Below are 8,418 nucleotides of genomic sequence, written 5' to 3'. Positions count from 1 at the left end.
GAGGATGAGGAAGCGAAGTAGGAGGAGGAAGCAACAGGAGGCAAACTGAAGCGCCCTGCAATCCTCAGTGGTGGAAGGACATGCGCCAAACTGCTATCCGCCTCAGGCCCAGCCGCCACTGCATTTACCCAGTGTGCTGTTAGGGAGATATAACGGCCCTGACCGTGCTTACTGGTCCACGTATCGGTGGTTATGTGGACCTTGCCACAGATGGCGTTGCGCAGTGCACACCTGATTTTGTCCGCCACTTGTTTGTGCAGGGCAGGGATGGCTCGCCTGGAAAAGTAGTGGCGGCTGGGCACGACGTACTGTGGGACAGCCACCACCATAAGGTTTTTAAAAGTCTCTGTCTCCACCGGACAGAATGACAGCATTTCAAAGGCCAGTAATTTTGAAATACTGGCATTCAGGGCCAGGGATCGCGGGTGGGTAGGGGCAGTGTCGGACTGGGGAACTTAGGGCCCACCAGTGTAACTGATTCTGGGGGCCCACCTTAGGGCTCCTACACACTAACTTATTTTTTTTCCATGTCCGTACCATTCCCTTGACTTCAATGGGGCCGCAAAAAAATAAATAAATGACTCTGTGTGCATTCTGTGTCTGTATGTCCACAAGGCCGTTCTGCAAAATGATAGAACATGTCCTATTATGGTCCACATTACAGACAAGGACAGGACTGTTCTATCAGAGGCCGGCTGTTCTGTTCCGCATAATGTGGAATGCACACACCCGGGAATCTATGTTTTGCGGATCCGCAATTTGCAGACTGCAAAACATCCAACGGTCGTGTTCATGAGCCCTTAGGCCCCTTTCACACGGGCGAGTATTCCGCGCGGATGCGATGCGTGAGTTGAACGCATTGCACCCGCACTGAATCCGGACCCATTCATTTCTATGGGGCTGTGCACACGAGCGGTGATTTTCACGCATCACTTGTGCGTTGCGTGAAAATCACAGCATGCTCCTCTTTGTGCGTTTTTCACGTAACGCAGGCCCCATAGAAATGAATGGGGTTGCGTGAAAATCGCAAGCATCCGCAAACAAGTGCGGATGCGGTGCGATTTTCACGCACGGTTGCTAGGTGACGATCGGGATGGGGACCCGATCATTAATATTTTTCCTTATAACATGGTTATATGGGAAAATAATAGCATTCTGAATACAGAATGCATAGTAAAACATCGCTGGAGGAGTTAAAAAAAAAAAGAAAAAATAATTTAACCCACCTTAATCCACTTGCTTGCGCAGCCGGCTTCTCTTCTGTCTTCTTTTTTGCTGTGTGCAGGAAAAGGACCTGTGGTGACGTCACTCCGGTCATCACATGGTCGGTCACATGATCTTTTACCATGGTGATGGATCATGTGATGGACCATGTGATGACCGGAGTGACGTCACCACAGGTCCTTTTCCTGCACACAGCAAAAAAGAAGACAGAAGAGATGCCGGCTGCGCTAGCAAATGGATTAAGGTGAGTTTAATATTTTTTAATATTTTTTTAACCCCTCCAGCGCTATTGTACTATGCATTCTGTATTAAGAATGCTATTATTTTCCCTTATAACCATGTTATAAGGGAAAATAATACAATCTAAAGAACACCGATCCCAAGCCCGAACTTCTGTAAAGAAGTTCGGGTTTGGGTACCAAACATGCACGATTTTTCTCACGCGAGTGCAAAACCCATTACGTTTTGCACTCGTGCGGAAAAATCGTGCATGTTCCCGCAACGCACCCGCACCTTTTCCCGCAACGCCCGTGTGAAAGAGGCCTTACAGTGATAACAGAAATATTAAAGATGAAGTATGATGGCAGACATTCACAGCAAAATACACAGACATACATGTGGCAGAGTTTACACATACAGGTGAAACTCAAAAAATTTGAATATCGTGCAAAAGTCCAATTATTTCAGTAATGCAACTTAAAAGGAATTGCGATAATGCAGCTTAAAATTAGAATATTGTGAAAAGGTTCAGTATTCTAGGCTCAAAGTGTCACACTCTAGTCAGCTAATTAATCCGCACCCCCTGAGCAAAGGGTACCTCAAAATTGTGACTTTGGGGTTTCATAAGCTATAAGCCATAATCATCCAAATTATACCAAATAAAGGCTTGAAATATCTCGCTTTGCATGGAATGAGTCTCATATGTTAGCTTCATCTTTTAAGTTGCATTACTGAAATAAATGAACTTTGCACGATATTCAAATTTTTCGAGTTTCACCTGTATATGGATATCCTCCACTTAAGGCTACTTTCACACTTGCGGCAGGACGGATCCGACATGCTGTTCACCATGTCGGATCCGTCCTGCCGCTATTTCGCCGGACCGCCGCTCCGTCCCCATTGACTATAATGGGACGGGGGCGGAGCTCCGGCGCAGCACGGCGGTGCACGGTGAAAGCCGCCGGGCTAAAAAGTCGGACATGCAGGACTTTTTAGTCCGGCGGCTTTCGCCGTGCACCGCCGTGCTGCGCCGGAGCTCCGCCCCCATCCCCATTATAGTCAATGGGGACGGAGCGGCGGTCCGGCGAAATAGCGGCAGGACGGATCCGACATGGTGAACAGCATGTCGGATCCGTCCTGCCGCAAGTGTGAAAGTCGCCTTAGTCAGTCAGAAACAAGACACATGCAGCGCGCACAGTCACTCATTGGTCAGATGTGGGACACAAGACACTTTTACGTGGCTCACATGCCACTGATGTCACATGCTGCACGTATGTCACATGCTGCACATACACCACTGATACATAGATCATATATAGCACATACCAATCACACATAGGAAACACGCAATGCACACACCAAGACATTTATGTCTAACCCTATTAAGGCCCCTTTCACACGGGCGAGTTTTCCACGCGGGTGCCATGTGTGAGGTGAACGCATTGCACCCGCACTGAATCCGGACCCATTCATTTCAATGGGGCTGTGCAAATGAGCGGTGATTTTTACATATCACTTGTGCATTGCGTGAAAATCGCATCATGTTCTATATTCTGCGTTTTTCACGCAACGCAGGCCCCATAGAAATGAATGGGGCTGCGTGAAAATCGCAAGCATCTGCAAGCAAGTGCGGATGCGGTGCAATTTTAACGCATGCTTGCTAGGAGATGATAGGGATGAGCAACCCGACCCCATTAAAGTAAATTCACTGTATTTTCCCTTATAACATGGTTATAAGGGAAAATAATAGCATTCTTAATACAGAATACTTACTAAAATGTCGATTGAGGGGTTAAAAACTAAAAAAATATTAACTCATTGCACCCGCGCGATAAAAACTGAACAACGCACCGCAATCATAGTAACATAGTACATAAGGCCGAAAAAAGACATTTGTCCATCCAGTTCGGCCTGTTATCCTGCAAGTTGATCCAGAGGAAGGCAAAAAAAAAACTGTGAGGTAGAAGCCAATTTTCCTCACTTCCTCCCGACTCCAATCAGGCAATCAGAATAACTCCATGGATCAACGACCCCTCTCTAGTAGCTATAGCCTGTAATATTATTACGCTCCAGAAACACATCCAGGCCCCTCTTGAATTCCTTTATTGTACTCACCATCACCACCTCCTCAGGCAGAGAGCTCCATAGTCTCACTGCTCTTACCGTAAAGAATCCTCTTCTATGTTTGTGTACAAACCTTCTTTCCTCCAGACGCAGAGGATGTCCCCTCGTCACAGTCACAGTCCTGGGGATAAATAGATGATGGGAGAGATCTCTGTACTGACCCCTGATATATTTATACATAGTAATTAGATCTCCCCTCAGTCGTCTTTTTTCTAAAGTGAATAACCCTAATTTTGATAATCTTTCAGGGTACTGTAGTTGCCCCATTCCAGTTATTACTTTAGTTGCCCTCCTCTGGACCCTCTCCAGCTCTGCTATGTCTGCCTTGTTTACAAGAGCCCAGAACTGTACACAGTACTCCATGTGTGGTCTGACTAGTGATTTGTAAAGTGGTAGGACTATGTTCTTATCACGGGCATCTATGCCCCTTCTGATGCAACCCATTATCTTGTTGGCCTTGGCAGCAGCTGTCTGACACTGGTTTTTACTGCTTAGTTTGCTGTTCACTAAAATTCCTAGGTCCTTTTCCATGTCAGTGTTACCGAGTGTTTTACCATTTAGTATGTACAGGTGACTTGCATTATTCCTTCCCATGTGCATAACTTTACATTTGTCAGTGTTAAACCTCATCTGCCACTTATCTGCCCAAGCCTCTAATCTATCCAGATCCCTCTGTAGTAGTATACTGTCCTCTTCAGTGTTAATTACTTTACACAGTTTAGTGTCATCTGCGAAAATTGATACTTTACTATGCAAGCCTTCTACAAGATCATTAATAAATATATTAAAGAGAATAGGGCCCAATACTGACCCCTGAGGTACTCCACTAGTGACAGTGACCCAATCTGAGTATGTACCGTTAATAACCACCCTCTGTTTTCTATCACTGAGCCAGTTACTTACCCACATACAGACGTTTTCTCCCAGTCCGAGCATTCTCATTTTATATACTAACCTTTTATGCGGTACAGTGTCAAATGCTTTGGAGAAGTCCAGATATACGACATCCATTGATTCGCTGCTGTCAAGTCTAGAACTTACCTCCTCATAGAAACTGATTAAATTCGTTTGGCATGACCGATCCCTCACGAAGCCATGCTGATATGGCGTTATTTGCTTATTTCCGTTAAGATGTTCTAAGATAGCATCTCTCAGAAAACCTTCAAACAGTTTACCCACAACAGATGTTAAACTTACCGGCCTATAGTTTCCAGGCTCTGTTTTTGGCCCCTTTTTGAATATTGGCACCACATATGCCATGCGCCAATCCTGTGGGACATTCCCTGTCAGTATAGAGTCCGCAAATATCAGAAATAAGGGTCTGGCTATGACATTACTTAATTCCCTTAGGATACGGGGGTGTATGCCATCCGGTCCTGGCGATTTGTCTATTTTGATCTTTTTAAGTCGCTGTTGTACTTCTTCCTGGGTCAGACAGAACACTTTTAATGGGGAATTTATTTCAACATTCAGCATTTCATCTGACAGTTTATATTCCTCAGTGAATACACTTGAGAAAAAAATATTTAACAGCTTTGCTTTCTCCTCGTCGCTCTCTGCGACTCCCCCCTCATTACTCTTTAAAGGGCCGACACCTTCAGATTTATACTTTTTAACATTTATATAATTGAAGAACATTTTAGGGTTAGTTTTACTCTCTTTGGCAATTAATCTCTCGGTCTCTAGTTTGGCCGCTTTTATTTGTTTTTTACATGTTCTGTTTTTTTCCTTATAGTTTTTCAGTGCTTCCGTGCCACCCTCCTGTTTTAGTGTTTTATATGCTTTCTTTTTGTCATTTATTGCTTTCTTTACAGTTCTGTTTATCCACATTGGTTTCTTTTTGTTCCTTAACCTTTTATTCCCATACGGTATGTACCTCTCACAATGAGATTTTAGGATGTTTTTAAAGATATCCCATTTTGTGGCTGTATTTTTATTTTTCAGGACTTTGTCCCAGTTAGTTAGGCCTATGGCCTCTCTTAGTTGGCTAAATTTAGCTTTTTTGAAGTTTGGTATTTTTGTTCCTCCCTGTAGAAACGCTCTTTTGAATGATAATTGGAAGGTTATTACTTTATGGTCACTATTTCCCAGGTGTCCCCCAACCTGCACGTCTGTTGTTCTGTCAGGTCTATTGGTTAATACTCGCAGTCAAAACTGACTGAAATTGCGTGCGCACTCGCACGGGTATCCCACAATGCACACGCAGAGCAAAGCATCCGGAGCAAATCCGTGACGCCCGTGTGAAAGAGGCCTAAGGGTAGCACACTTAAAGGGGTTGTCTCACTTCAGCAATTGGCATTTATCATGTAGAGAAAGTTAATACAAGGCACTTACTAATGTATTGTGATTGTCCATATTGCCTCCTTTCCATCACATTATACACAGCTCGTATCCATGGTTTTGACCACTCTGCAATCCAGCAGCGGTGGCCGTGCTTACACACTATAGGTAAAGGTGTTGGCCTATGAGCACTTCCAGCCTTTCCCTATAGTGTGTAAGCACGGCCAGCCTACGTGTCAATACTGGAGAATGTGACGCACTGTGCAGAATATTTCAGTCATAAGTCCAACCCCCTTTGCAGGTCACAACCTTTAACAAAGCCCAAGCAAAGACCCTAGAGGAGCAACGTGAGAAAAGGGCACAAACGGAGGGTCATTACTGAAACAGAGGCATTTGGGTTGCCTAAGGCAGGGTAATAGTGGGGATCCTGGAGCAGAGGTATTAGGGGGGCATTTAGAGTAGGGGCATCTGGAGCTGTGGCACTAATGGGGGTGCAGCTAAAGCAGAGGCATTGGGGGGGATCTAGGGCAGAGTCCCCCCAATGCCTCTCTGAACTTTGCAGAGAGTAGCACACATACACAGATCTGAGTCTGCTATAAACAAATCCCCTATTTCCCCCATTACAGTTTCCTACAGCTCACTACTGTCACACACCTGAGAAATCAGCCCAGCACCGGAGAGGAGTCCTTCTCTCCAGCAACCACAGTTTTCTGACAGCAGGGAGGGCAGGAGGATGGCCAGACATATTCTCTCCTCCTTCACTGCCAGCAGCCCGGGAAGTTTAGAAGATACTGCGGGGCCTCCTGTACAATTTACACCAGTAGGAGGCGGTATCACTGTGTGATACTGCCACCTAGTGGCTACAATAATTATCTCTCCTGAGAAACAAGAGAAATAACTACTCCTCCGTCTTATCTCCGGGCGCAGGAGACTGGAGGCCTACCGAGGAATCCCCCGCCTCCCCGGTGGGCCAGTCCGAGCCTGGGTAGGGGGGTACTTCATCTTTCTCTCCAGTGTTTGGGGGATGGACAGCTGAACGCTTGCATGGGACATTGTGGAGATGCTTGGTGACGGTGGTGGTGTTTCTGCCACATCGTCTGTTTGCGGGGTAGCAGGTTCCACTGTCACTCCAGAGGTGGATGAAGAGGCCGAGACTGCAGCAGAAGAGGGAGCAGAAGGAGCCTGAGATCTTTTGTGGTATTTGAGGTGTCTACTCCACTGCAGCTCGTGCTTTGCGCTTAGATGCCTGGCCATGCAGGTTGTGCTCAGGTTTAGAACATTAATGCCTCGCTTCAGGCTCTGATTGCACAGCGTGCAAACGACTTGCATCTTGTCATCAGCACATTGTCTGAAGAACTGCCATGCCAGGGAACTCCTTGGTGCTGGCTTTGGTGTGCTCGGTCCCTTGGTACGGTGGGCAGTAGCAGGCGTACTGTCTAGGGGACGGCCACTCTGCTTTTGCACCCTGCTCCCTCTTTTGCTGTGCTGGTGCCTCTGTGCGACCACCGCCTCTTCCTCCAAACTGCACACGTCACTCGCATGACCTTGATTCCATGTGGGGTCTAGGACCTCATCATCCTTCACATCTTCCACCCAGTCTTCACCCCTGCTCTCCTTGCCAGTCTGCACACTGCAGAAAGCCATAGCAGTTGGCACCTGTGTTTCGTCATCATTAGAGACGTGCTGCGGAGGTCCTCCCATGTCCACATCTTGAAACATAAGCGGTTGGGCATCAGTGCACTCAATCTCTTCCACTTCTGGGGCAGGGCTAGGTGGATGGCCCATGGAAACACTGCTAGCAGAGTCATCACAAAGCATTAGAGACTGCTGCATGACTTGGGGCTCAGACTGCTTGCCTGATTTGCAAGGGGGTGAGGTGAAGGACTGATGGACATGGACTGCAGGTGCCAACTCTGAGCTTTCAGCAAGGGGCCAGGTGGGAGACAATGTGAAGGAACTGGAGGCACTGTCAGCCACCCAATCTACTATCGCCTGTACTTGTTCTGGCCTCACCATTCGTAGAGCTGCATTCGGGCCTACCAAATAATGCTGAAGGTTCTGTCGCCTACTCGCACCTGAGGAAGGTTTCATTTGGACGTGTAGCTGGCACAGATCAACCACGTCCTCTCCCTGCAACAGGAGCTCCACCAGCAGCACCACGACCTGGGCCACGTCCCTTATTTGATGCTCTCCTCATTCTTTGAGGTCACCCACTCAACTAACAGACGGATTAACTATATTAATTTCACTGTCACGGATGCAGTGCAGGTGTACCTCACACCAAAAATGGGTATATGTCACCCACCGATCTAAGAGTTAGATTAACTATTATATTTTTTTGTCAGGGGTACAAAGATGGTGCATTGCACCCACAAAAAAATCGCTATAGGTCACCCACAGAATAAATAGCCATATGAGATTCCTAACACTTTCCCTCACTTCAGCTGCCTGCTTCCTGTCCCTGCACTACTTAGAGCTGATGGGCGGTGCTACACGTGATCCAGCTTGTATAGAGGCTGGGTCACATGATGCACCGGCCAATCACAGCCATGCCATTTCTAGGCATGGCTG

Source organism: Bufo bufo, chromosome 1 (assembly GCF_905171765.1).
Source record: "Bufo bufo chromosome 1, aBufBuf1.1, whole genome shotgun sequence".
Lineage (NCBI taxonomy): Eukaryota > Metazoa > Chordata > Amphibia > Anura > Bufonidae > Bufo > Bufo bufo.
Note: the sequence above shows the minus strand (reverse complement) of the source record.